General features: G+C 46.0%; 1 protein-coding gene across 3 annotated transcripts in view; it reads right to left on the bottom strand.

Moving 5' to 3' along the window:
- The window catches only part of TSG101 (tumor susceptibility 101), a 65,784-nt gene that overhangs the window by 12,182 nt on the left and 31,131 nt on the right, over window positions 1-22,471 (bottom strand). Inside the window, exons 12-13 of one of the 3 annotated variants that reach the window (XR_012675724.1) lie at window positions 19,583-19,694; window positions 18,146-18,934 (exon numbers count right to left, since the gene is read on the bottom strand). The exons of the other annotated variants lie outside the window; for them this stretch is intronic. The gene's annotated coding sequence lies outside the window, so the exon portion shown is untranslated. The remainder of the gene's footprint in view (window positions 1-18,145; window positions 18,935-19,582; window positions 19,695-22,471) is intronic. 3 annotated transcript variants of the gene reach the window in all.

The raw sequence follows: 22,471 nt of genomic DNA, 5'->3' as shown, positions 1-22,471 counted from the left end.
CTTACCCTTTGCCAAAACTCCTGTCAAACAGCTGTTTTGTCGAGAAAGTCACTTGTATAAGCAGGAGAGGTGATGACACCTTAGCTGGCTTTTTTTTTTAAGATCCAGTTTTCCATTATCCATCCTGTTTCCCTTTCTTAAGGGAGGAGCCTACCCATGCACCCCTGCTAGCTGCAGGCAGTGTATTAAGTGGCTTTGGAGTCTTTGTATTGCCACACAGTTTCAGTGTGTAAGCCACAATATTCTGAAGCTGTTTCCAGGCCCTCCCGTACCTTGCAGCAAGAGCTGGAGCTCAATCCAAACGGAACACAGCAACTTCAGTTTGAATAGTGATCAGGCATCACTGGTGATCTAACATTGATCCTCCATAAACCCTGATAACTAATGGCAGATGTGCTCCTGCAGTAGAGTTAAAAGCCTAAATTACCTAACCCAATCTCCTGGATCTTTTTCAGGACACCGCGTTTCCCCTCAGCTACCTCTAAACACATCATCTCCCCAAAAGATATCCAAGTCCTTGTCTGTAACACTGAGAGCAAGAGAATTCACCGCTCTCCTCAATATCATCCTAGATAGAGGATAACATACCAGGGCTCTTTTGCACGCTCTGCCGTGGAAGAGACAAGACCCAAAGGTGCAGGATGCAGCCAGAGCGGCTGATCAGACAAGGAGCAGTTGGAGAGCACCGTGCCTGCTAGAGGGCACGGACCGGAGCCCAGACACCTCCGTGCGTCCAGCCCCTGGGCAGCGAGCAGCCCGCGGGCAGCCCCAGCTCGTTGACGGAGGGAGGTCAGTACGTTTGCACCCCACTTCCCGCCAGGCCACACAGTGCCAGTTCACCTTTATTCTGCCCTCCAGGCAGCTTTAGGATCACAGCCGGGTGGCAGAGTGCCACAAGGATGACATGAAAGACACCTTGAGGAATGCAGCCGAGGCTGGGGCTCTTTGCCAGCATTTTCCCAGTCCACGTGCCCTCAGCTGCTGTGTTTCCCACACAATGAACATCCCCATCCCCTCCAAAACCTGCCAGCCCGCTGGTCTTCCTCCCCCCACAAAAGTCCACACACCCTTCATCCTGGTAAAGCCAAACTACTCCGGTAGTTCAGGTGCCAGCATATCCCCAAGGAAAAAGTGTCCTGACTTACACAGACCCTGTCCTCCCTGCCTGCTAAGATCCCCTTTAATGAGGTTGCTTTGTTACTATCTCACCCACAGCCCTCGCAAACCACAAATTAAATCTGAAGCTTTGAAAAGCAGTCCCCCTGCTAAACGCCAGCTAAACCTGCACACAGTTTTGTTCTCCACAGCATCAGCATCCGCACAGCCCCTCTCTATCCCCTTTCAACACATGTGGATTCACAGGCACAACATGACAAACCATCACTTTATTACAATTACTGCACCCAGCAGAAGCATCCTCAAGCACTGCTGACATCCCCGACTTCCACGCACCACCCTCCTTGAGCGAGCTCCTGCCCTTTGTGCTCACCCCCATGACTGCCCATCACCTCTTTGGCACGACGCTGTCTTCACCACACTTTTGACACTATGCCCAAGCACCCTGTAGCCTGGGAATCCCAGATCCCTCCTGTATAACTTCCCCGGGACTCAGCTGCCAACACAATCTACGTGCACACACAGCACCCACAGCTATGCATTTCATCCCCTAAACCTGCTCTTGGCAACACTCATATCCTCCCATTTCTACCCTACAACTACCAGTCTGCATCACCGAATGCAAAGTTGCAGAGAAAAGAGGGAAGGATTTGAGCATACCCAAGCTTAAGCTTCTGTTAAAAGGACAAGACCCAAACACTTTGGGAATTGGCCAGAGATGACCAGACTTTCTGGGGCAGGAGCTGCCTCTTTCTAGGTACTGCACAAGGAGTGTTGGCCGCAGGTGGGACTCCCAGCCTGTCGCGTGAATCACAGCGGCATTTTCACTTTCTCCCTGACCTAACCTGCAGCCTCTCCACCTACAGCCGATGGGCTGATCCAGACAAAAGGGCGTTGGTAATAACTTTATTTGACGCGTGGTGTGTCCCATGAGCAGAATTGGCAATTCAGATGCAACAACCCCACGGTAGCCACTTCCCTGTAAGCACTCCCCCCATTCCTACCTTTGTCCTACTTCTGCAGATAGTATGTTAAGGAAATAAGCGCCGAGTTGTAAAGCTTGGTGCCTCCTAACTGACAACCCCTGAGCCCGGGCACGGCTCCCCTGCTGCCACCTGCGCAGGCACCGTGCTCCCCTCCCCTTCCAGCCCCACGCTGATCATCAAGTGAAACAGCAGCAGCGAGGGACAAGGAGGGACGCTGGCATCAGGCTGGTTGGTTTTGGCGGGTGCGCACTCAGCAGGGGCAAAGATGGCACGGCCAGAACCAGACAGCAGGTATCCCAGCTAGTAGATACCCTGTTCTGTAAGAACAGGCCACGCAAAGCACGTCGCTATGAAAGATGCTTTACAGCAGTGCGGCAGGGGCACCTAGGTGCCCTCAGCGTGCTCTCTGTGGAGATGTTATGTCACCAAAAGCAGAACGCTTCCTTTTGCCCTGCAGCCCTGCCGAGCTCAGGAAATCACACCCTCAAAGGCTTTCTGCCTTCCTCAAGGGCTTTCCGCCTTCCTCAAGGGCTTCAGGCGACCAAATCGCTCCATGAAACCTCGCTTGTGCTTCTGCACACCCTGTCATGATTCCAAACAACAGGAGTTTGCTTTCAGGAGTGTGGTTGTTGGCGCTGTTAAGGTGAGCATGGTACCAAACACACCAAGTATTGTAACTGGAATACAAGGAGCCAGCTGACTGGTTGAAAATGGTGGAATTAAGACAACAGAGATCTCATCAGTAATTTAAGGAGTCACAGCAAAGGCCACCCACCAAAGAGTGCCTGATAAGACCACCCACAAGGAATGAGCTCACTCAGACTCCCAAGGCTTGTCTCTCTCACTAGCACCTCCTCCATCTAAGAAGAAAAGGGGATCTCTCTAGGTTTTACACGCTGAGTGGCTGAGCGTGGCACTGTTCTGCATGGGACAGCTGTGGACAGCGAGGGGGCAGTTATTGGGAAAGAAAGCAGACCCCCAAAAAAGGGACAGGAAAGAAAGAGCTCAGCTGGACTCCAAATGCGACTCCAAATGCACTTCAAGTAGGGATCCTACCATTATTTAGAATTTACATTGATCAAAAGCACACTGGGAGCCATGGAAAACTCAGGAGAGATCAGCTATTCTCCTCTCCAGCCCTCTGGCTAACTCCAATTCATCAAAATGCCACTTCCCTATGTCAAATTCTGTCACTAGCTCCCAAACTGGCTTGTGCCGTTTTACAGCAGACAGTGGAGTGCTTCTTCAGGGACCTCAGTCTTGGACGGGGATCCGGGGTGCTGCAGAAAGGAAACAATCTTTCTTCATGGCTTGCCACTCCCTTGGGCACAGTTCCTCAACTTATCTTAACAAAAGCAAACATATACGACAGTCCAAAGATGAACACGGGAGTTACTACTAGATTTGTCATAACCCTTCTCAGGTAATAACCACCACTTTAGGCTGAGTAAACACCAACACACTAGCATGATAAACCAGGACAAGAGCCAGCTGTCAGAGCTGTGATCCAATCCTTAAATGAGGCCCTATTCAGCTAACGTAACGGGGATCTCTATCCAAGGATTTAAGATCCATTTTTTCCCAGGGGGGAGATTTTTCCCCAGGGGCAGCATTTTTTCCTTGGGGGGTGGGTGGGAAATCCCTCCTCTTCATCATGCTCCCCCCCCCCCGAGCACTTCATGTCATTCAAACTTATTAGTCACAATTTCTAGACCTCACATCACAGAAGACAGACAATCCCCCTTTAGTTCTAGAAAGGGGGATGATCCCAGGTCACAGTCAGCCCCAGGCGCTTCCCGGCTGGAAAGCAGTCAGGTTGCCAGCAGTTTCCTTGGTGCTGATCTCTCTCTCACGAGGAGAGACTCCATCGACAGCAGGTTGGAACCTCACTGCCCAGACACACCAACCCACACCACTGACAGGCTGACTCGCTGCCAAGGACCCTTCATACCAAAGCATGTGGGGTACAGAAAACAAATCAACCCCTCAAAAACCAGTGTCCATTCCCTAACCAGCTCCAAATTCACTGGTGCTGGCGATTCCCAGCCCCCGCCTGGATAAGTACTTGTCATGGTTTAACCCGACAGGCAGCCAAACACCACGCAGCCACTCGCTCACTCTCCCTCCCACCCCCGCATTGGGACAGGGAGAGAATCGGAAGGGTAAGAGTGAGAAAAACTCGTGGGTTGAGATAAAGACAGTTTAATAGAACAGAAAAGGAAGGGAAAATAATAACAACAACAAAAATAATAATAATAATGATAGAATATACAAAATGAGTGATGCACAATGCAATTGCTCACCACCCATGCTGACCGATAACCAAGTAGTGATCCCTACTTCCTAGGAACACGCCTACCATTCATATACTGAGCATGACGTCACATGGTATGGAATACCCCATTGGCTAGCTGGGCTAGCTGTCCTGGCTGTGCTCCCTCCCAATGCTTGTTTTGTTTTTAAGCTGAATGTCCTTGACTAGCAGGGTACTTAGCAACAACTGAAAACGTCAGTGTGTTATCAACATTCTTCTCATACCAAATCCAAAACACAGCACTAGGAAGAAATTTAACTCTGTCCCAGCCAAAACCAGGACAGTACGGCGACAGTCACCTAGGTAGCAACACCTGGTTCTTACTCTGCTCTGCCAGCAGACAAAGGGAAATCGCCGCTCTGTCACCTCTCTGCTCCCCCAGCCTTCCTGCAGAAGCAATTGCCTTTTGTGGGACTGGGATGGGAACACGGCCTCAGGACTACCAGCCCTGGGGCAACTATGAGGCTGGACAACTGCCTTGGCAGCATGGTTGGCAGAGCCTGGTCTCGATTCCTAACCCCTGCCCCCGTTAAGTGTGGGCAGCCTGGTTTCCGAGGCCACTTTCCCACACAGCCATGCAAAGGACCCCTCCCCGAGAGCTCCCTGTCATGCCCAAGCTGGATGAGAGCTGGGACAAAGCATTGCCAACCCCCAGATTCCGTATCTTGGGCTCTTTGCTCGATGTGCAAAGCCTGGGAGGAGACACAGAAAAGACAGCTAGTTTCTCTGTCACCTGGGATGGAAGCAGAGGTGACCTAAAGGCACAGTCCAGCCTCCATGGGGGTCAGTAACTGTTTGACTACACTTTGAGACCAGCCAGAAAAAACCTTCTCACTGCGCAGAGCTACTTCTCAGGAGGCTTACCACATCAGGCCATCCGAGTGTAAAACCAGACCCCTCTGCCCTACAGCTGTTTGCTGTACCCAAGCAGAGAATGACACAGGCTTATGAAGCCCTGTCCTACATTCAGAAATAGCGTGTTCTAGGGAGGCAGGCACGCAAGCAGGAAGAGCGAGCGATGCTGACCTGACACGCAGTCCCCCGCCTGCATCTCCGCAGGCACCAGCGGGTGCAGCCGGAGCTCTGCGGCACGGGCACTCACGTACGCAGCCCCCACCCCGGGGGACCTGCAGCGCACGTGGGCAGCGAGACACCGCAGCACGGAACGGCGCCTTTTGCAGCCTGTTTATCGGTTTGGATTTGACTCCATCAAGGGCAGCTTTGGAGGCTGGGTGCTCTCCTCAAGACACAGGCTGCAGCGGGCATTAGGCAGCCAGAACCAGGTCCCTGCCAGCAGGTGTGAGGGTTCTAACTTGTCCTGTTGCTCAAAGAAATCTTTGTCCTCAAAAGCGTTAGATGTGGCAGTCTCAACAGTAGTAAACCTGACTGTGACCAGGAAACCTTCCACTAGAGGTATTGGATAGAGACGCTGCATGTTACAATACAATGGCTGATGTCCTGTCATCTTGGTTCGATCCATGGTTAAACTGCGGCTCCTCATGCATGAGGAGCATCATGCTTCATGTCTCTAAGTAGGACTACCAAATGCTTCTTCCACCACAGGAAAACCCACAGAAATTAGGGGAAAAAAGCTCACAAAAACTAGCAGAAGCAGCAATCAGTTTCGTTTCTGTCCTAGTCAGACTCCTACTTAATCGTACAGGACACAGCACGGCCATGCCCAGAAACTCTAATTCAAACCTTGGCATTTTGTGTTCTGCCCCTGCAAGAACGCCTCTCCCCTCCAGCCCTGACTCACAGTCGTCTCTTCCCTTTATGCAACTCCGCTCCACTTCCTGCGCAGCCGGCGATCGCTCGGCGCCAGCAAGAAATGCTGCCACATCAGTGCACAGGCTAGAGGGACAGTCTGCCAGCAAGGCAGCTTTGCTGCTTCTGCACTCACGCTACCGCCTAAGTTCAAGTTACAGTATTTCATTATTCTCTCCCCCAAACATACCCCCCTTTTAAATAATAAATATGGAGCTATCTGAAATCAGATCTGATGCTATAATTAGACACTCCTAAAGCACACATTGCTGTGTTACACAACACAGCTCGGAGCTCCTGGGTACCGGGTGAAGCTATATTAGCATTTTATTCACATCACGAACAAACTCTTAAAGCAAAATCTCCCAAGTGTTCTTGGTTACTGAGCTTTGGTTCAGATGACGAGGCAGTCTCAGAGCACGCAAACAGATTTCCCCGGTCTGAAACTAAACCAGAGATGGACTCCAATCACTAGTGGGTGTCAGCCCACAGGACTAGACTAGAGTTAGCCAGAAGTAAGACCTCCAGCACACGTACAAAATGGATGTCAGGACCTCAGCATCAACTGTTTGCTCAATATCTGACCCCATTTATTGCACACACCTTGTTAATGCAGACACAGCTGGTCACAGTCCTGTGCAAATCTCAATGCCAAGCACTACTGCCAGACCAAGAAATGTCTTTAATTCATTTATAGGATGAGCTCAAAACAAAAGCCGGGCTCTAAATTCCAAGGCTTCACTGCTCAGCCCCATTTCTGCTTTCTCTTCCCAGCAGCAATGAGGCAAGCTCCTGCCTGAATTTGTTCCTACAGCAGCACCAGGAAGCATTGGACTAGCTGCAGTAACTCAAATTAATAAACTGGACAAATATTTCATATGACTCGTTTTCAGCTCACTAACATGCTGATAGCTCCGTCCTTTTTAAAGGACGAGGTGTAAGGAAATGCCACGCTGCAGCAGCGCATGCTTTGCAGGAGGCCTATAGATACTGGTGGCAGCGAGAGCCATATGGCATGTCCAGACAACAGCGCTGTGTACACAAGCTCTGTATGCAGCTCTCCCACCTATCTGGTACAGTTTATAACCAAGTATTTGCTTAAATTATTTGTAATTTAATTGTGACCAGTATTTAATTGTAATTTAATTGTAACCAGTATTTGCTGCACTGGATGCAGCAGGATTAAAATACTTACTGGTTCTTTAAAAATCCAACCCTGGGGCCATCCCTCCTACTGACTTTGCTGGGCGGGAGCCTAACTGGGTAGCACAGGGCCCAAACCTTGCCAGCTGCACACCCAACTGTACAGCTGTTTTGGAATCTGCATCTGCCAAACAGCAGCATGAGGAAAAAAAAACAAACAGGGTCAACATTTTAGGTGTGTCATTTCCCAAGATTACCATCAACTGTTAAGAACATTTATGTAATCAAAAGGGCAGTGCCAGTGGTCAAAGACAGCCCTTCAGCTGCCCCTAGTCAGCATCAAACTTTCAAAAGAAAAGGGAGGATTACCTAATTCAACCTAAAGTTGAGAGGATTCTCCCAAACACAAGTTTTCTGCATTATCTGCAAGATGTGATCTAAATAATTCAAAACTTCACTGGATCTAGGTCACTGACAGAGATTTGTTTTTCAGCAAGATGTCCCAGAGAGATTGGCTAATTTTTTTTTTTTAAATTATTGCTGACTTCCAACGTCATACTTCAGGATATGCAATAGCAGATGGAGTGGATGAGATGAGAAGTAGGAAGGATACTGACAAAGGCTAACTTCAGCTTGTCGAAGCTGGGCTCCTTCTCACTCTCACGGAAGATAAAACCCCAGCTGCAGAGGAGTCACGTCTGTGACCACTGGAGTCCACAGGTAAATTGTAAGAGATGCACAAGAAGCCTCAGGTAAAGCAAGCTTATCTTCCATTCACAGTGCAAGGATCCACACACACATCTCTAAGGGTCTCCAAAACCACAATGGTTGCAAACCCATCCAAGGAGAAGAGGGACCAGCATCAGCTCTTCCAGAGGATGAATCCATGGAACGACTTCTCTTGGTTGACCATGGAAGGAGGCCTAGTGGAAGTGCCACAGCTACATGGATGGTAACCTTTTTGAGCATCTCCCAAAATAGCCCTCAGGCTCATGAGATGTGTACAGTTCATAGAAGAATTGCGAAGGCAAATCTTTTTTAACCCTGAAATATTTTTTGCATGTTTGCAGCCACTACATCAAGCAGTCCAGAGTCCAACGGTTGACCTTACTTTTGGGTATGTTGTTTTTTCCTCCCCCTTATTTATTTGCATGTAATCATAGCAAGTTACATAGAATCAGGAAATGGCATCAGCACAAAGTTCAAACTAGTTTCCCTATTAAAGGCCTTGCACAACCATTTTTACAGCAGGCCTTTAATGACATCTTTAGTCCAGTTACAAAGCTAAGAGTACAGGTGTTTTCAGGTAACTTGGGCAGGTCATCAATACTTTCTGGAAAATGAGTTTTCTTTTTCACATTTCTTTATCAAAGGAGATAGCGATGATTATTCTTGTTTCAGAGAAACTAGAAGCTGCTATATTCTCAAAAGGATACGAATCACATGAAAAGCAATTTGTCTCCACTTGGCACATAAATAATTTCTCAAAGCTGCTTTATTACAAGCAAGTCACTTGCTTGTACTAGAAGTACTTACTTCCTAAGTACTAGAAATACAACAAACTATTTAATGTATCAGCCAATATTAACCATCTACCAACTTTATCACACACCTACATTCAAGATTCCATACGAAATAAACAGTTCATTGCTCTGCTCGAGGTTTCCAGACAGATTAAGTCAATCTGAGGACAATAAACTTCAAAGAAACACTGTGCAACAGCTTAAAAAGGCTGTATTTAGAGGAAGTCCTGGCTGTCCAGACATGAAGTACCCAACTTCCAAGAACCTGATCTCTGTAGGATACCTCAAACTGCACATAAGAACTGAGACGTTAATATATGTTACATTTTAAAATCCTAACATTTTATTCCTCACTCCCAAATTCCATGTCATATGTTCAGCAGAACAGCATGGGAAAGGGTGAGAAATTTTAGATTAGAATTATCCTATTTTCTATTAGTCAAGGAGCTCCAGCCCTATGGATCTTGTGCAGAACTCTGTGGGCCAAATTCATCCCATGCTGTCATATCAATGTTTCTAAAGATTATTTTTTTTTAGTGCCCTGACTTTAATGGGTGTTTTGTACCAGTACTTTCTTGCAGAATCAGACCGTCAATGCATTAGATGCCTAATGTCTTAACTGGTTAAAAACTTAACTGTTTGGGAGCAGAAGTCACTATAGCCACTGGCCCTATCAAAATCATTATCAGCAATTAAAACTGAGGCAGATATTCTCAAGATTCTTCATCTCTAAACTTCCTATTTCTTTCTCATCTAAAACCAGATCATAGGAGCAGAGTTCTGAACTTTAAATTTTAGACTGTTGCTTTTCTTTTTTTTTATTATTATTATTTAACAATCTATACTGCTTGCACGCCTCTCCCACTGGTCCAGTAATTACCTCGTGATTTGATTGCTGTGCACACCATGAGCCATGTATTTGTAATATGCAACTCCCCGGGACGTGCAGCCATATCCACCAGCTACAGCAAAAGTCAAACAATGGAGCCGCTGTTTCAGCCTTGCCTCCTGGCCCACCTTCTCAGCTAAGGTTTTTGCCTCTCAGCTTCCTTTCAGTGCTACTAGATCTGAGCAACCACTGCGGCTTTCCTTAAAGCTCCACTTTCCGGAGTCCTGGGACTTTGTTAACAAACAAACAAAATTAGTTCCTGGCTTATAAAAAAAGAAGCTTGATAACAGGAATTAAGGTTTTGCAAGACAGAAGGACAATTAGAAGTACACCAGATGGTAAATTCAGAATTTTTAAGCCAGTCAATAACTCTGGGAGCCAAAGTCTAGTTTGGGGGAGGTTGGGGAGAAGAGGAGATTTATCTACATATTTGTGCAGCTGACAGCTTTTTACCTGGCAGTATCAGAGAGGCATAGAAAAAGCCTCCTGTTAACCTGCAAACAATTTATGAGATCTGCTCTTTGGATCATGCTGTTGCTCAGCCTTCAAGTCAGACATAGACTCCTCTGTGTTTGGGTGAGCCATCATCCTCCTCCTCCTCCAAAAGGCAGGATGCCCTCCTCCCTGCACAAAACTGGCAGCTCCCCAGGAGCCGGCTAACCCTGCAGCAACAGGGCTGCTAACCATCTGCTCCGACAGCACTCCCACACACGGGCTGGCAAGGCAGACTCCTACCTCCTACAGATTTGAACCAAAGCCGCTCATCAGCAGCTCAGCTCTCTCCCCTCACTTCCTCACACACACACACTCGACGCTGGCTCTTGGGGAGCAGGGGGATGCTGTGACCATCCCCGCCCGCCTGCTGCAGTTAAGCCAAACAGCAGCTCTGTGGAGCAACTCGGCCTCCCTGCTCTTCACTGCTGCAAAGATGGATTGCACAGAGGAGGCCCAAGCACGGCAAAGCCTCCGTACCACACAGCCCTGGCCAGCATCTTACAGCGACGAGCCACCAGGCCATGGCAGCACGCTGTGTCAGGGCATCGGCAAGTTCTGGACACGCACTTGCCAGTGAGCACTGCGCAGTGGGAACAAGGCATCCGGGATTCCCACGTGGCTCGTAGGCACCTGCAAGGCCTGGCTCTGCAACAGCCCGGAGCTTGCTACACCTTGCTTTTCCCACAGCTCGCTCCTGCCAAGGAACGGTTTCTGGTGCTTCATTTCCTGCCTGTCTTCATTCTTGTGGGAACAGGAGTCTGTGGCCATCCAGTTAGCGCCGCTCTGTGCTGGGGAACATGTAAAATCATGTCACGGCTCCACGATTTACTAGCTCAGGTCTGCATTTGCCAACGCTTATGCTTTTGGAAGAATGTCTTAGCATTCACACGGCTTTGAGCTACAAAAATGTTTCTGATCCATGCTGTTAACAAAGAGGGGTGCTAAAAATCTCTTCTAATACATGTGTCTCAAAGGAACAATGCACCATGATCCGAGCAAAGAAGCCAGCACACAAGACTGAATTAGGCAATGCTTGTGTGGCTTGGCACTTCCTGGCAAAACTGAAACACAAGCCTAGGCTGACGTTCAATTGATCCTGGGCCAGGATCAGAGCATTAGAGAAGCAGGGTTACATATAAACTCCCTAAACCTTCATGATTTGGTCTAGAAAGGTTTGGTTTTAAGCTTTTGGATAAATTCAACCCCAAAACATAGAATGCAGATGCAGACCTGCAGACCTACATCCTTCTGAATTATTTGCCACACTCCCAAAATCACCCAAGTCACTGCACTTAATTCTCCCATCAAGACTTACCGTATTCTCCTAAGCCTGCCCAGACCCACGCCTCAGAACCAGCAATTTTTCACATTTCAGGAATAGTTTCAGCTGCAAGCTTTGGGTTTAGACGCTGGTCACAAAAGAGCTTTGGACCTCAGTCTCCCAGTCTGGTATTGTCCATTATAATTCAAGATAAGAGCATTTCCAAGACATGCACCCATATGAAGGGTGCACCATTTCCAAGGCATGTCCCATATGCACCCCCCAAATCTCAGCACGCTCAGAGCTAAATTCCAGCATCACCAGACTTAAAGGAAACCTAGATTCACCAGCACACAGGTCAGCGGTGCTGTCTGTGTGTGTGCTGGCTCCCTGCTTCTCATAGCTGCATTTTACTTTGGCGGGTCCATCTGTGCTGTTTTTCTGTGGCTTGCAGCCATGTCCAAGACTATGAGTGCAGCAAGAATTAAAGGCTGTATGGCTGCACAAAAGCATGCAGCACATACAGCTCTGTATGTGTGTATGTGTGCGTATATGTGCGCGCGCAGGCACACTGCCCCCCACAGAATTAACCACTGCACTTCAGGCAAACGTCAGGCAGAGAGTGTTCCCCGAGGGACATGAGTTACTCCCTCCTAGGGGCTCTTAGCTGAAACAGGCTGCTGAGTGGGCGTTTGGGGAGGGAGCTGTTGGCTGCAGAGACCCCCAATGCCTCCAGGTTGAGCGCAGATGGGCAAGCTGCCTTCGCTGTCCTTTCGCACATGGCCTGGGATGCGAGATCATGCGTGTCAGCAAGTGTGACAGGTCACAGAGACATCCCACAGCCCGAAGGCATCCCGCTGTGATCTCGGGAACCCTGCCAAAGTGAAGCTTTCATTTCTGAAGCATCCTCAACCCACTCTTGCTTTCAGCATGTCCTTCTCCTCCTTCCCTTCCTCCATTTCTAGCAACATGGCATTCTGCTTGCTCCCTGAGAGAAATAGGGCAAACATAACCTGATTAACCAAGGGGATTTGGGCAGGAAGGGGCGGGGGGGCGAGATTCATATGCAGAGAAACACAGAGCCTTTCCCTCTCACATTAGCTCTTGCCTATTCAATAATTAAAGAGTTCTGCGGTGAGTCTGACTTTGGGATTTGCTATAAAAGCTTCTCGTAAACTCTGTCTCAGCATGCAGACATCAAAAGAAAGAGAACATTCACTCTGACAAGCTGCAATTTCTTTCAGACTCCAGGGTCAGTCAGAAGCTTAAAATCACTTGGATGCGAGCCTGTGGCTCCATTTTAAAACATAAGGGTCCCTCTTCCTGTTGTTCATCTATTGACAGTTTGAATCCAGCCTTTTTTTGGCTAGGCTGTCTTTGAAGCATGGCTTAGAAGTTAATGCAGGCTTTCTCCATTTCATGTATGAAAAAATCCTGGCAGCAGTTTGTACAGGCTCATATGAATAAGAAACATGTTACACAGGCTCTGGCTGCCCTCCAGGTCCATTTTGGTATTCTATTTTCTCTCCATCCATTCTTGCTTGCTTACCATACGCCATATAGATGTTTCAGGTCAGAAATGCAAAGTTATCCACATGTAGAAAAGATGCCTTCCCTGACCTTCCAAGGAGCTATTTTTGGCTGCTCTTATATGCCTAAGAACTCTTACAGAGGTCATGCACTGAACTAACTGGCCCTCAGTAACCTTTGCCTAAGAGATATGAAATGTTACAGAGATTTTATTATTATTATTATTTTAATTCTTTCCATAACCAAACACCCTATTGACTCCAAATCTCCCGATGTTGTTGTTGCAAGGGAGCATATTTTAAAAGGGGATGCAAGACTGAGATTACTACCCAAGGAACGTATGTTCAACATTACGGCTATATACAAACAGGAAAAATAATAAGGACATATCCTTAATCCAGAACTTTCCAAAATTTATTGAGTACCCTCAGCCTTCAACTGCCTTCACTTCTCAAGACCAAACCTGGAGACAGAAATACTACTTAGCTCCAGAAGTTTCAAAGTGAAACAGATTTCTTTTCCTTATTGTGCCACTCTGGGGGTACAAACAGTTGACGAGATTAAAAATGAAGGAACGCTGGGTTAGCAGCCAAACACACACACAGAATGATACTCCATAAGGAAAGCAACAGACCTCGCTCCTTCTGTCTGAACACGTAAATGCACCACGTCACATCCTGGCAGCCAGAGACCTGGGCTCTGGTCTGTCCTGTGCCTCACAAGTTCCTATGCTGACATTCTTCCACCAAACTGGCACTGCCCTGTCTGCAAACATTGCAGTCCAGAGGCCGAGAGCGAAGTGACGGGTGAGCCCCACTGCCCCAGCAACCAGTCCAAAGGCTTGTCATGTAGCAAGGAGTTAATGCAGACCAAGGGGACTGCACATCCCTGCTGCTTCTCCAAAAAATTGTTCGCCCTCACACAGTAAGCAAAAGATAAAGCATGCTGGTATCTTTTCCCTTTTGACATCACAGCATTAAATATTAAAGATCTTCCACAAACACACAATGAATCCTACATAGACTACAGAATGTATAAAGCAGAAATGATGGTACAACTAGCAGAAATTATGTACAACTAGCAAAAAGGATATGGAGAATATACTGGGGGTGAAGTGTTCAGGAGACCCAGCCTCCAGAAATCCAGCTCTTGTGCGCATGTGCGTGCACACACACACACAGAGAATCCATGACGCTGTCTCCCAGCACCTCATGTTTTCATCATATTGGCATCTTTTAAAAGGGTACCTGCACTGAGATATTGCCTCTTAAGGCCATAACTGCATAGGGTCTAGGGATACAACTGAATCTGGATAAAGTTATGAGAAAAACAACACAAGGTTGGAGATAGCCAGTGAGAAACGGCGTACCTTGCATTTACCACCCAGGACACTGACCGGCTGTTCCCCCAATTATAAGGCCCAAGCTAGAGAATCAACAGATTCTGCGAGTATCAGGATTCCCCCCATAGGAGCTAAAAGTCAGGTGCTTGTTCCCTTTGGTAACATCGACCTCCTTAAACAAGACGCACCATAGTTTGCAAAGCAACAAGGCCATGCCCTGCAAATATTTGCTAAACATTTGTGCAATTTCATCCAAATACAGGCACAGAGGGTCCACAAGCCAGAAACTCCACACTTAGCATAGCACTGTGAAAACGATTCATTGGCAGTCCGTAGGCAAGCAGCAACCTTTCATTTTCTATTTAAAATTTGAGTTTAAATAAGAAAACTGAATTAATTGATAACAATAAGGATCAGTATTTGTGTAATGTTCTTGAAAAACACAGCATACGAAGACAAGCACTATATTTAGCAATCCTTCTGCCTTACTCTGCTTCCACTTTCACTTCCCCATTTTGTTCTGCCTCTTTAGTTGATGAGCTCTTTGCTGAGGAGAACTGCTGTGTGTCTTACAATGCCTGCGCTGTGAAGCTGTGCTCCCAACAAAGATGTTCAGCTTGGTACCTGCTTGAAGTACATTAATGATTTCACTATGGCTCCATAATGAAGCTGAGTCAAAAAACTATTGTAATAGTCAGCAACGCAGGCTGCACTCTCTCTATCCACTTTTATTTTCCTTTAGAATCACTGCCACAGTTCAGACCTTTGGCACTGAGTCATGGTACAGCGTATCGCATTTCGATTAACGAAAAAATTCTTTCTTGAAAAGGATTAGAAATAACCCCCCTCTTCCTGCCAAGCCACACTTTGAACCTACACGTGACCTCAGGGCTCACATCTAGCTTGGCTGTGGGGAGGATTAAGTCTCCAGCACCAACCCGCACGCCGGGGGAAGTGCAGGCCACTGAACACCCACAGTGGCCAACTAACATACAGCTAGAGCACATCTAGATGATGGTGTAAATCCCTAACACTACAAGCTGGAAGAACTTAGTCATTAAGGAAATGGTGTGCATCTTTCTTTCCCTTGGCTACCTTCTGCTTATAAAATAAAATTAAACAGAGCAAAATTAAAAAGCCCAGGGAGCAGAACTTTTGAAGAAATAAAGCAACGCTTTCCCCTGGGGGATAGCTCCACATCCACTCCAGCAGTACGTTCTGCTGGCAGTACATATGATATAAATGCTATTTAAAAACTCTGCCTGGTAACCTCTCAGGACAGTACCTGCCTTTCACAGTCGTGTCCCCCCGCCCCCACCAGGGCTCTGTGTTTACCCACAGAGCTGCCGACAACCACCACCACAGAAACAAAGATCTAAAAGGGTACCTTGTGCAGAAACAGTCAAGTTACTTTTCCCATCTGAGAACAGCAGAAGAGTTCAACTCTGTAACACAAGCCAAAGTCACCCCTCAGGGCTGCTATCTTAGGGCTGAGCCAGCCCAGCTGCAGCTCTTTTAAAGAGCCTCAGGTGTGGGGTCTGAAATGAAAGCAGCTGGTTGCCTACTTCCATTCTATTGCTAAGTTTGTTGAACTGCAAGTTAAACTTCATCTTCCTTCCCCAAGGAACGGATAACATTTATTACATAGTCATCTGTAGGCACACACATTTTCCATATTCACTGGGCATTTTCTGAGGACACCAACGTGTGGGATAGATTGTGAGGCTGTTGTGGCATCCAGGCCCTAAAAGGAGACTGCAAAACCAGAATGTGATTACCTCTTGATCTCTGGCCTTCCCACTCCACTCCAGGCACAGAACTGGGTTTTATTCACCAGGACCCACAAAGAGCTACAGAAACTAACCCACGTGTTACAAGCTCCAGAAAATGTCACGAGCTGTAAAAGTTATGCTTTATAGCACCGATGTCTTCAGTGAAAGCTTTGAAGAGAGGTATCCTGCATGCTGAAGCATGTTCTTCATGAAAACACAGACCAACCTATTTTCAATGTCTAGGACTTCCTTGACCAGGACCCACAAAGAGCTACAGAAACTAACCCACATGTTACAACTTTACGCTGCTCAAGTGAGAGCTTCCTTTTGCAGAGTCCCAGCTGTGACGCTCCTGTCTCTTAAATGGATGAGAGAGATAAACGGATGAATTCACATCTTTCTTGTGCACGGTTTCTGTAGAGCAGGCAGGGCAGGAAGTTCCTCCACCAAGTCCATATGTTTGTAATGTTGAGATGTACTCTCAGCTTTCTACAGTGGTTGTATGGCCCAGCAACTTCCCAACCATAGGATGCTGAGTTTTCAGCAATGTAACCTGGAATTTTGATTCACAGAAATGAAAGTTTGGCCATAGTGATTTTTGGATGGGAGAGAATACATAACCTGCTATCATTCTGAATACACAGAGGGCCAACCAGATACGTAAGGTCTGAAATGCTAGGAAAGTATCTCCCTCCATAGGGGAGGCGATATTGTGTCGTTAAACGTACTGTGTCCCAAATGGCCTGAATCAGTAAAAACTTGTCTTTGCAGCACTCTGTAGCTCTTTACCCTGAGCTAATCAACTTGTTGGCATGTGATGTGCTGAGATGGGATCCTGGGGAAATCAAAACTGACAGCTGCAGAATTAATATGAATATTAAAATAAGGGCAAGGGGGTCTCTGCTCCAGATGGAGTGCAGGGACATGCCTCTGACCTTTTGATGCTGAACCTGCCTGCCCTCTTTGAATTGGCAAGTAGCAGTGGCAGAAGTCTGCAGCCCTCCTCTCATATCCCTCCAGCTCCTTACTGTAATTTATAGAAAGTCTCCACTTACTGCAACCTGCCAGGCACTCAAGAACAAGTTAGATAACAGTAATAGTCCTGTTGCTGCCAGTTTAGAAGGCAGCAGCAAGGATGCATTAATGATTACACTCCTCCTGACAGTCAACAGGATGTAGGTGCTGAACTGGCCGATATCTTTGCGACTTTGTTAGGCGAAGACTGAATAGCGGCCCCTGTCCACGGGAGTGCCCTTCCATCTCTCTCTGACCATGTGATTTATCTGAGCATTCCATTTCCTGCAGTTCCTAAGCAAATGAGTAAGTATTCAGAGTTGCATCACGGGAATGGGTTTGGCTTGGAAAATCCTGCACAGTGACTCATGCTTCCATGAGTAAATTAATTTCCTTAGAGAAGCAGGACAAAATCACACATTCTGCTCAATCCAGCTACCTAGAGTGATGATTTAGGAAGCTACTGCAAGAAATACAGGTTTCTTTAGCTTTGTATTGAGAAAATAATTGCAAGAAATACAGTCTTATCAAGCTTTATACTGCATGCATAATCCATTGCTGTTGTACTTGCAAACATAACCAACCTTTTAAGGGGAAAAGAAAAATTGGTGTAACTTGGAAGTTCTGCGTATTGAAACATGTCAGCTAGAAAACAGTTTGCAATCAAACCCATACATCTGACAAAAGGGCATTGTGGAAGTCTGGGATCTTCAGAAATTGACAATTATTTACACAGGTCTCCATATATATTACCCTGGTGCACATTTAAAAATAGGTTGTAGAAACACATATGTATAAATACCCGGAAATGAGAATTGCATCAGCTAGTCCCTCCCCCACAATGACAGCGCAAAGAAAAAGAGGGTGTGAAGCAGCAAAAGCACTGGATCTTTGTAATACCAGTGTCCTTACCACAACACGCATGCATGGAAGCGGCCAAGGAGAGGCACTCGGAGGTGTATGGACCGTGGCTAATCAGTTATGTGCAGACACCTGTTAGTGCAAGCCGAGGTGAAACTCATCTTCTAGCTTTTAGTTTTCTTAGGAGATCAGTTCAAATGGTTTGATGTGGCTATACTGTCCAAATTTGGAGAACACAAAATATGGATTTTTACGGAGTATGAACCAACTTCCTGTATCTTACCCTGATAAGTATTTTGAAATTGCAAGAATTCTAGCTCTGGGAGCTTTTCTGATGTTGACAGTTTAGCAGAGTATACCAAACTTTTGGTGCCAAACTACTCCATTTTGGGGTCCAGGCCTCTCTGGTTTAGGTAAAAAACTTCCATCATTTTCATTTTGCTTTACAAAGCTGAAGTGTTTTGTAATTAACTAGTCCCTGCAGTACCACCATCAGGTTGGTAGATAAAGACCCTTCCCATTTTACAAAGGAGAAATGAAGCCATTAAAGCTGGAGGAAGTTGTTCAGGCCTCAGAATAAATCAAAGGGAAAGACAGGACTGGAACATGATTTACCTATGTCTAGTGCCCCGCACACTGACATCATATGAAAGCAAAGCCCTTGATGATGTCAGAGCAAAAGCAGGACTGATCATGCTGGGAATAACACTTAGGATTTTTAGGGGCAAACTAGACCTCAGATCTCAGGTAGAGCGGAGAGATTCCACTGACCTTTGCAGGGCTGGTCACCATCAACGGGTTACTGCTAATCTCCTAGCTGAGCTGCAGCTCATACAGCAAATAGGTGTAGGTCATGGTTTGGTGTCATTATTCACCCCAGCAGCACCATCAGATTTGACTTAGTCGGTCATGAGCCAGGACCTGAGCAAATGGCAAGTGTAGAAATTAAATATCACCATGTAAAACCTCTTGCATATTAGCAAAATGGGAAGAAATTTACTAACTTTGTCAGTGTTTTATTGAAAACAGCGAGATGCACACATTGAACTCGCCTTGTATAACTGTCTCTGGACTTTGTGATAAAGGTTTAACCGGTGTCTCACAGTTTAAAGACAAACACATTGTTTAATAAGAATGTGGCATTGTTTCCTTCTCTTATCGACCAAAGCCTGTTCAAATGCCACCTGAGGCCAGTGGAAAGGCTCCCCTTGTAACTCCTAGAATAAAAATATAAATGTTTCCCCATTCAGCAACTTCTATTGCTTTATTTTTCATGTTTAAACTGTGAAAGCTAATATGGAAAGAGGGCAGGCAGGCTGAGGAAGGGCCAAGCTTCCCCGGAGAGACCCTGTCACATTTCAAACATTCCCATCACTCCATCAACACCACCTCCCGCTACTGCGATGAAAGGCAGCAGCGGAAAAAGAACAGGAAGAATAAAACTCCTTATGTATACAAATGAGGAAAATCGGCCCCATCCCTACAATCAAAGTCAATCACTTAAAAGAAATCAAAACAGACCTGGCCTCCATCTACCAAGTGCAAGAAAAATGCCCTTAATTTGCTCACCCCGTTCTGTTTGTGTTGTTCTGAGCCTTCTCTGATTGAAGCTCTCTGAGGCAGAAAATCGATGTCAATCATGCCAGATGACTGCTTTCCTCCCGAGCATCTACTGCTGCTACTAAGATCACAAAGGACACATAAAAGGAAAAATATGGCAGTCGCAGTCATCTTCTCAGTTTTGTAACCCAGGTGAATTAACACTGGCATATTAAAAGCCAACTTTTTTTTTTAACAAAACAAGGCTTCTGATCTGCTTATCATCATCGAGGACATGTTGGGACCAGGGTGGTTTTGAAACATCCTAGTTAGCTTGCTTTGGCCCACTCTACTAAAGGTAGGACCTCTGGTATCTGAATAGACACCAGACAGCTAAGGACAACCTGATGCCTTATGTTATAAATAACAGAGATTTGGTCTTGGTTCAGTTCTCAGTAACAAGCAACACAAACACAAGCAAGTGAAGATTTTATTGGAACTTATACCCTGAAAACCATGTCCAATTTTATTTTGTCTGAGCCACAGGATAAGAACAATCTTATAATACCAACATTCTTCTCTTAGGAGCCTTGGTCTCACCGTGACAATAGTAAAATACCACTTCCTCTACACTAGTTACATATTTTTAAAATGCTCATTAATCTATCCAGCCAGTCTTCTCTTAGAAGCATCTTATCTTACATATCTTACTCTTCAGAAGTAAAAATGTTTATAGGGAGAAAATATTTCTTCTTCATCTTCATTCCTGTCAAATGTTCATTTTCTGTCCTACCAGATGTCTGGAACCCAAACTCTGGATGAGATGTTTAGTCCCATTCATATAAAGCCACTGTAAATACAGATTCCTGGGATGCAGAACTAAAATTCCTAATCCATCCTTGAGACTTCTGGTAGAACAAGATGCTCAGTGAACCCAGCTTAATGCAGAACGACAGAACTACATTATACGGTTTCCTTTTATTCTGCATTCATGCGGCATTAGACCTACTCAGCATCTCCCCGCACTTTCTCTTCCTTAGCTAGCAGTCTCCTCTGACATGACACATCTCACAAGTATCACTCACCCCTCAAGCAGCAGCAAGGAACAAAGCACATCTAGTTTTGCAACCGATAGGTCATTATAGTTAACCCCCTTTGGTAGAAGTGCTGGTCTTTGTAAGAACCAAAATTTTGTATTTTTCTGGCTTGTTTCATGCAAATCTCCTTATTCTACGTTTCAAGCATTTTTAGATATTTTCTCACCTGTGTTTTTTGTTTCTTTTGTTTTGCCAATGGACTGTGAAAGAAATGATGAGGCTTTGGGCTACCATTCCCGTCAGATCACCACAGCAGAAGGGAATTGTCACTGGGATGGTCTGTGACAAGGCGTTAGCGTGCCTTGAATGGCAGCAGAAAATTCCTTCAGTTGTAAAGCAGAGTTTGGTAGATGAGTACAAGCCTTAGGTGTGATGAGATATACCCATCTTCACACCATCTGCTCTGGTCTAGCACGACCGAGGGCCATATTTCATGCTTGCATGCTCTGTGAGTGGGATGAGGTCGTGGAGAGATCGGGACCTCCATGACAACCTCCTCATTTGTAAATCGGCTAACTCTAGTGACTAAGAGGCAAACTATATACAGTGACTTTAGAAGAGAGAAGAGACATCCCAGACAAAACAGAGATGGAAAGGCTGGTATGGGTAGAGGAAGACAAAGGGGTTAATTAGTAAGGAAGGCATTCTGCCATAGCAAGATAAGCACCTCAGAAAGGAGGTCAAGTACATCCTAGAAGCCGTGAATAGATACTGCCAAAAATCAGCTAGAGTTAGAAACCCAAAAGGAAACTAAGATAAACATCACAAAGGTACCACAGCTACAAGAAATTTAAAAAAAAAAAAAGAAAGAAAAAAGGATCACTGTAAAACAAGAATGGGAAAATAAAGGTAACCCAGCTACTCGCGCAAGATTAAATGAATACTTCCCCGATTTTCATTAAGGATGAACATGTTAACCCATGGGGTAAAGACAGGATGCCTAAGAGGAGGGGTCGAAGGGAGAAATGGATACAAGATAACAAAGGAACACAGCCAGCTGGCGAGCAAAACTCACAGAGTCTGCTGTGCTCCAACTGGAGGAACCAGACATTATCAATCCCAGAATCTCGACGCACAGTAAATCACAAATCCAGGTGCAAACATTTTAAGTAAATTTACTGACTTGGAGGCATTACCACAGGACCAGAGAACAGCAAGTATTTAAGAAGTGAACCATGGTGGAAGCGGTTTGGACCTGTGCTTTTGATGTCTGTGCAGTTCTTCAGGAAAACTTGTGAAGGAAAGTTTAACTACAAACATGAAATTCAATGAATAAAGGGATAAAAGGTAGCATGGGTTTACTAAAAGCCAGTTTTGTGGGACAACCCTGTAGCATAGCATAAAATTGAAACTTCAGGCATCCAGGAAATAATAAAAATATTTTTTGCTCTTTGTTAGTATCCTAGCAAGAAATAAGTGAAGAGGAGAAGGACTTGGCTTTACTAACCAACCCCAGGGTGACAGGGAGCTGACAGTGTGGCGTGACTGTGAAAAAGACAAGTGTGAGTCCAGTCATGCTATTTCCAGTAATGACAGGAAAACACTAGTGTTCCCGTTTGAGGCATCACTGAGAAGACTGTCTAAAACACTCCATACGGCAGCCTCTCTCCAGACAAAAGCGTTCAAACTGAAGAGTCCCGCAGAAAGGACGTTCCCATGACCAGAGCACAGCTTGCATCATGCAAGACTGAAAAGGTTTAGCTTATGTAACTTAACAAAACAAATGAGTGGGAACTGGATATGTAAACACACGGAAAGGAGAGGCTAACGCCAGAGAAGGATGTCTGTAATAAAAAACCAAACATCTATAGATTTAGATGGA

This window comes from Calonectris borealis, chromosome 14, assembly GCF_964195595.1.
Source record: "Calonectris borealis chromosome 14, bCalBor7.hap1.2, whole genome shotgun sequence".
NCBI classification, from domain to species: Eukaryota; Metazoa; Chordata; class Aves; order Procellariiformes; family Procellariidae; genus Calonectris; species Calonectris borealis.
The sequence above is the reverse complement of the archived record's forward strand: the minus strand, read 5'-3'. Positions and strand labels throughout refer to the sequence as shown.